We start from the raw sequence: 6,000 nt of genomic DNA, 5'->3' as shown, positions 1-6,000 counted from the left end.
GTGTCCTGAGTTCAATCCCCAGTACCCAATCTATCTATCTATCTATCTATTAGAAAATATATTTAAATTCAGCTTATTGGGGTGAGGTGGGGATTCTAAAGGGCCAGATCTAAACAGGAGACTGTTAAGGGGCTGGAGAGTTGTGGGATTTTCAAAATCTCTTCCAACACAACACACTAACATTCCGTACTGGGGATAAAATCCAGGCTCGTTCTATCACTGAGCGACATCGCTAGCCCTTTTTATTTTTTCTCTTGAGACAGGGTCTCATAAAATTGCTCAGGCTGGACTCAAACTTGGAATCTTCTTGCCTTAGCCTCCCAAGTAACTGGGATTACAAGCATGGGCCACCACATCAAAATCCAACTGTTTAAAAGGGAAATGTATGAATGTCATAACGAACCCCACTACTATGTATAATTATAGTGCACTAACAAAAAACAAAAATATCAAGGTAGGAATAATAAATGTAGCAGAAAAATATAAATGATAAAAAAAGGTAAAGACTCTTGATATTTTCTCTTACAGTCGTTTATTTTGTCCCCTTTCAGAACTTTGTATTGCTTGTAGGGAGCCAGATATTGAGTAGTGAGGTTGTGCTTCGTATCTCCTTTTCCTCCTTTGGAAGCCTTCTACTCTCCAGACTGCTGTGATCGCTTCATCTTTCTCCAGGTCCCCACAGGAACTAATCCCCCCGCCCCTCCCCGGCCTCCTTCCTCGGCCTCCCTCCTCCGCCCCATCTCTGGAACGCGCCTGGAAAACTCAGAGACAGCGCCGTTGCGTCACTCTTCCCAGGGCAAGCTGCAAATGCAAGGAATGACTCTGCAGAGGTGGAATTTGGGGCGTTTGGAACCAACGTAGAGGCAGAGCGGGGTCTCCCTGGCGGATCCCATCGTACCAGCAGGTGGCGCGCTATCCGCAAGGCTCGCAAGGTTCCTGTGCAGAAACTTGAACAGGACGTTGGTGCCACGGCACCAGAGGAGCACAGCCTGGTCTCCCCAAGCCAAGGTGATGACTTCCGAAGTAAAGAGGGTAGAGAAAGGAGCCGGCTTCCTGCTGGAGTGATTCAAGGATTCAGATTTCGCTAGCATCGGGAAACCTTCGGGAGGGGGTGAGTACTGGGCAGTGCACGGGAATGAAAGCGCTATCCTTGGTTTGCACTGATTGGCTTTTCTACCCCCTCGGAAGGCTGAGCCAGGAACGAGAGCTTGTGGGAAAGACGCCCGCGAAGCCGGCGCCAACGCGCCAACACTCTGTAGCGGGAGGAGCGCGGATTCCTTCCCGCCAGATGGCGCTGTCGGGCTTTCCTCTGGCCTTCTATTACAGTCCTCAGAGGCTCCAGCCGCAGCGGCCGCTCTAGGCGACCCGCGCTAGCTCTGTGGTTCCGGGCGGAAGTGAGGCGCAGAGCGGAACGGCCTCTGGTGACATTTTCTTGGGGCGGCGCGGACGACTGAAGGGAATTGGTGGTGGAGGCTGTGGAGGCGGCGAGGTTCTCTTGGCCCCGGCGGGGGCGCTGACTGCGACCCTGCTGGCTGCCGGGGTTTGTGCCTAGAAAGAGAAGGCGACGGCAGCCGCCGACGCGTCTCTAGTCACCGCGACCGGGAGAGTCCGGGCCGGGGGTCCGTGCGTGCCCCGACGGGGCGCGCGGAGCGGGTGAGAAGGTACGGCGCAGCAGCGGAGCGCAGGTGAGGCGGGAAGGGGCGCAGGGCCGCGGCCTGGCTGCTGGTCTAGCCGCGGTGCTCGGGCTGCGTCCCAGGGAAGGGTCGGGGCGAGGGGGAGGGTTGCGGGCCGCGGGTGAGGGCTTTGCGGTCTTCGGGCGCGGGGTCGTCACGGGCCCGGTCGGCGTGTCGGAGGCTCTCTGGGGGCTTGCTCCAGAACTTGGGAAGCGCGGTCCGTACAGCTTCCACCCCGTGGCTTGCCTGCTGCTGGTGACCCCCGCGTCCTCCGGCGTCGCCGAGTTGTCCTCCGCGGCCGCTGGGGCTTGGGGCGGGCGAGAGGGGCCGCAGCCCCCAGGCCGCGTGGGGAAGCGACTTCGTCCCTGGAGTTGTCTTCACTTAACTTTTCGGCGCTCAGCGGGCAGGGGAAGCGGAGCCGAAGCTCCGCCAAGTCGGCGAGCCGGAGTCTGGCGCGGACACCTGCCCCTGCCGCGAAGAGTCCCGGCGGCCTCCCCAGCGCCGCGCTGCCGTGGCCTTGGAGAAAGGGCTGTCATAGGATTGGTGCTGCCTGCCTCTGGACGCTTCCACGACTGTCCGACGGCAGATGCCAGAAATCAATGGGAGAGAGAAATCCAAAGTTGTCCTCTTCTTGGGAGTTTGCGATTTTCTTTAAAAGCAGGCTAGAACGTAAACTGACGATCCCGCGTTTAAAAACTTCTTGTCTTTCTTGATTTCCCAGGGTTCTAGTCCTTTCCACAGTAGCATTTCATACTTTTTCTTATTGTGCTGATTTGTGTATCGTACCGATTATCTAGCAGTCCCTATTGGAATTGTAGGCCATTCATTCATTTTTTTAAATTGCTCTGTCCTGGTTACAAAAGAAGAGATGCTTCTCAGGTTGAAGAAGAGAGGGATTTACTGGCCCTCTTAGATCCTTCACTGCTTGGCAGTATATGCTTAAGTATGCTTTTCGGATTTTGCCTGATCTTTTGCTTGCAGAATCCTTCCACCCAGTTGGATGAAAATCCCACTGATGATGCTTTATCAAGGTTGGACTTCTTAATTACAAATGCATCTCGCAGTTTTGCTTAGGTTATTATTGTGTAGTATCGCTGGGCACATACTAACTAATAGTTTGAATCACTCCCTTCTCTTGGGATATTTTAAGGGTGGAGGCTATTAACTTTTTAAGGTAGTTTTGCTGATCCTGGCAGTCTGGATTTCTCTAGTAATCAGAGCATTGCCTTTTGGTTTAACAAGCATTTTTACAGACTAACAGGATAATTGTTACCTGGTGTCCTGAGGAGTCACAATGATAATTTATTTTTTTTAGTAGAAAGTATAATATTTTGGCTGATTAATATGCCCAATACAATGTCTAGTTGAGTGCCTTGTGTACAGTAAATATAAAGATATGAATTATATTTGATTCCAGGTAACCAAGATTGAATTCACTGCAGTGAGCTGTATGCTACTTTAAAAAGAACCTGAATGAAATTTTTAGGCAGATTCATTAAATGAGAATTAAAAACACTTTTAAAATTTATAAATCAGTCCCCCTCCCCCCTTTTTTTCTCCACCGCTACTGGGGATAAACACAGGCCTTCCTGCTTGCTAGGTAAGCACTCTAGCACTGAGCTACATAACCAACTCTTGCTTTCTTTTTCTTTTTCTTTCTTTTTTTTTTTTTTTTTTTGGTGGTACTAGGGGTTGAATTCACTGGTGCTTTACTACTGAGCTACAGCCGTTTTTATTTTGAGACAGAGTCTCCCTGAATTGCTGAGATTGGTTTGGAACTTGTGATATTCCTCCTGCTTCAGCCTCCTAAATAGCTAGGATGACAGGCATGTACCACTATGCTTGGCTTAAATCTGGTTCCTCTAGAGTGCTTTTCACTAACACCTTTATTCTTTTTTTTTTTTTTTCCGTACCAGGGATTGAACTCAGGGGACACTCAACCACTGACTGGGCCACATCCCCAGCCCTTTTTTGAATTTTATTTAGAGACAGGGTCTCACTGAGTTGCTTAGTGCCTTACCATTTCTGAGGTTGGCTGTGAACTCAAAATCCTCTTGTCTCAGCCTCCCTAGCTTCTGGGATTACAGGCATTCGCCACTGTGCCCAGCTCAAACCATATGTTTTTTATAATGTTAACGTATAGTTGTAAAGATCAGAATAAGTGTTTAGGTCTGAAAGGCAAGGAGAAACTTCAAGGTACTTAAAAGACTAACTAAATCAGAATTTTTATTACCAGGGATTGAACCCATTGGTGCTTAACCACTGAGCTACATTCCTGCCTTGTTTTATTTTTTTATTTTGAGACAGGGTCTGGCTAAGTTGCTTAGGGCCTTGCTGAGTTGCTGAGGCTGTCTTTGAACTTGTCCTCCTGCTTCAGCCTCCTGAGCTGCTGGAATTACAGGTGTGCATGAGTCTGGCCTAAATCAGATTTTTAGTGGGGATTTTTTTTCCCCCTGAACCTTTTTGTGGAAAATAGGGTGGACTGGATTTTGAAACTGAAACCTTACTCCCCATTGTTGGCTTCATATTAAGTTCATATTGTACTTGTTTGTTATGTTACTCACCAATTCAGTTTATATTACTCTTTCATCCATTTATGTGAGAGTTACTGTCATAAAACTGTTTTATAGTTTTTATGATTTATTCAAGACCCATGTATTGCTGGGCACTGTGGTGCACACCTGAATCTCAGCACCTTGGGAGGCTGAGGGAGGAGGATTTGCAAGTTTGAGGCCAGCCTGGGCAGTGTAGCAGATCCCTTTCTCAAAATGAGTGAAACCCTGACTGAAAACAAAGGTGCTTAAGGGTGTGGTTGTGGACATCTTTAATCCCAGCTGCTCAGGAGCCTGAGGCAGGAGGATTGCAAGTTCAAGGCCAGCCTCTACAAGTTGTCCAGACCCTAAGTCAAAAATAAAACAGGCTGGAGATGTGGCTCAGTGGTTAAGCACCTCTGGGTTCGATGCCTGGCACCACAACAAAACAAAACAAAACAATGTCAAGGGGCTGGGTTTTTTTCTTGGTGGTACAGCACCTCAGGGTTCAGTCCCTAGTATCCTCTTCCCACCAAAAAACTCATATAAAGATAAATTCAGCTTTAGGTTATAATTTAATGCAGCTCTGCTAGAACTGTATGCTAATGTATTTCTGTCAAAGGTTGTTTGCTTTTAATATTTATATTGACTTTAGACTTTAAAAATCTCTTCACTGTATGACTATCAACTTCTTTGTGATCTGCAATGTTATGGTTTTTTTGTTTTGTTTTTTTCCCTTTTGGTAGTGGAATTGAGCCCAAGTGTGCTTAGCAGCTGAACCACATCCCCAGGCCTTTTTTTATTATTTTGAGACAAGGTCTCACTGAGGTGGGTAGGGCCTTGCTAAATTGCTGAGGCTGACCTGAACTTGTGATCCTCCTGCTGCAGCTTCCATAGTTGCTGGTATTAAGGCTTGTGCCACCTTGCCTGGCAAGTATTTTTTATTCTGTGGTTCTGAAAATCAAACCTTTAGCGGTGAGCTTTGAGCTTACTAGGCAGATTTTCTACCACAGAGCCATATTCCTAGTCCTTTCCCTGTTTTTTAAAGTTTGGAACTGGTATATTTTAGAGACCCAAAACTTACATATGGTAACTTTGATAAATTATCTTAGGCTGTTTTCATTTTCTTGCATGTAACTAGGGACATGAAAATAATGTTATGTTGTGTTTGCTGAATTGACAATGCTTGAAACACCTATAACAGATTAAATTTTTTTTTTTTTTTTTTTTTTTGTGGTGCTGGGGATTGAACCCAGGGGTGCTTAACCACTGAGACACATCCCCAGCACTTTTTATTTTTTATTTTGAAACAAGTCTCAGTTGTTTAGGGCCTCACTAAGTTGCTGAGGCTGGTTTTGAATTTGTAATCCTCCTGACTCAGCCTCCCCAGTTTCTGGGATTACACATGTTCATCATCATGCCGGTTTAGTAGGATTCATGATCACCAGATTAAAGAAATTTAATAATTTCCTACCCCCTACTGCATAATGGATTGAACCCAGAGATGCTCTATCACTAAACTATATCTCCAGTACCCTTTTCCCCTGCTTTTTAAAAGACAGGCTAGCTAATTTGGTGAGGCTGGCATTGAATTTGTGATTCTCCTGCCTCAGCATTCCCCCGTAGCTGGAATTAGTCATGTATCACTTCGTCCCAGTATTCTTTATCTTTAATCCCACCCACTTTCCTTATTCTTTTAAAACTTTTAGTGAGCTTAAGGGAAAGAAGCAAGTGTTTTCTTCTGTGTGGGCAGCTTCTCTCATAAGAGGTGGGATTGATGTTTAGTCAGTCAGTTT

At 46.8% G+C, this 6,000-nt stretch overlaps 1 protein-coding gene across 7 annotated transcripts in view; it reads left to right on the top strand.

The window, feature by feature from the left end:
• Window positions 1-826: 826 nt before the first annotated feature.
• Ark2n (arkadia (RNF111) N-terminal like PKA signaling regulator 2N) overlaps window positions 827-6,000 on the top strand; it is an 89,767-nt gene continuing 84,593 nt past the window's right edge. For 5 of the 7 annotated variants that reach the window (XM_013358747.4, XM_040273412.2, XM_005325550.5 and 2 more), the window contains exon 1: window positions 1,549-1,685. The gene's annotated coding sequence lies outside the window, so the exon portion shown is untranslated. Of the gene's footprint in view, window positions 1,112-1,378; window positions 1,686-6,000 lie in introns of those variants that run through there. The other 2 variants (XM_040273399.2, XM_040273402.2) reach the window with 2 other exon arrangements.

This window comes from Ictidomys tridecemlineatus, chromosome 13 (genome assembly GCF_052094955.1).
Source record: "Ictidomys tridecemlineatus isolate mIctTri1 chromosome 13, mIctTri1.hap1, whole genome shotgun sequence".
In the NCBI taxonomy this organism is placed as follows: Eukaryota; Metazoa; Chordata; class Mammalia; order Rodentia; family Sciuridae; genus Ictidomys; species Ictidomys tridecemlineatus.
Note: the sequence above shows the minus strand (reverse complement) of the source record. Positions and strands in the feature narration are given on the sequence as shown.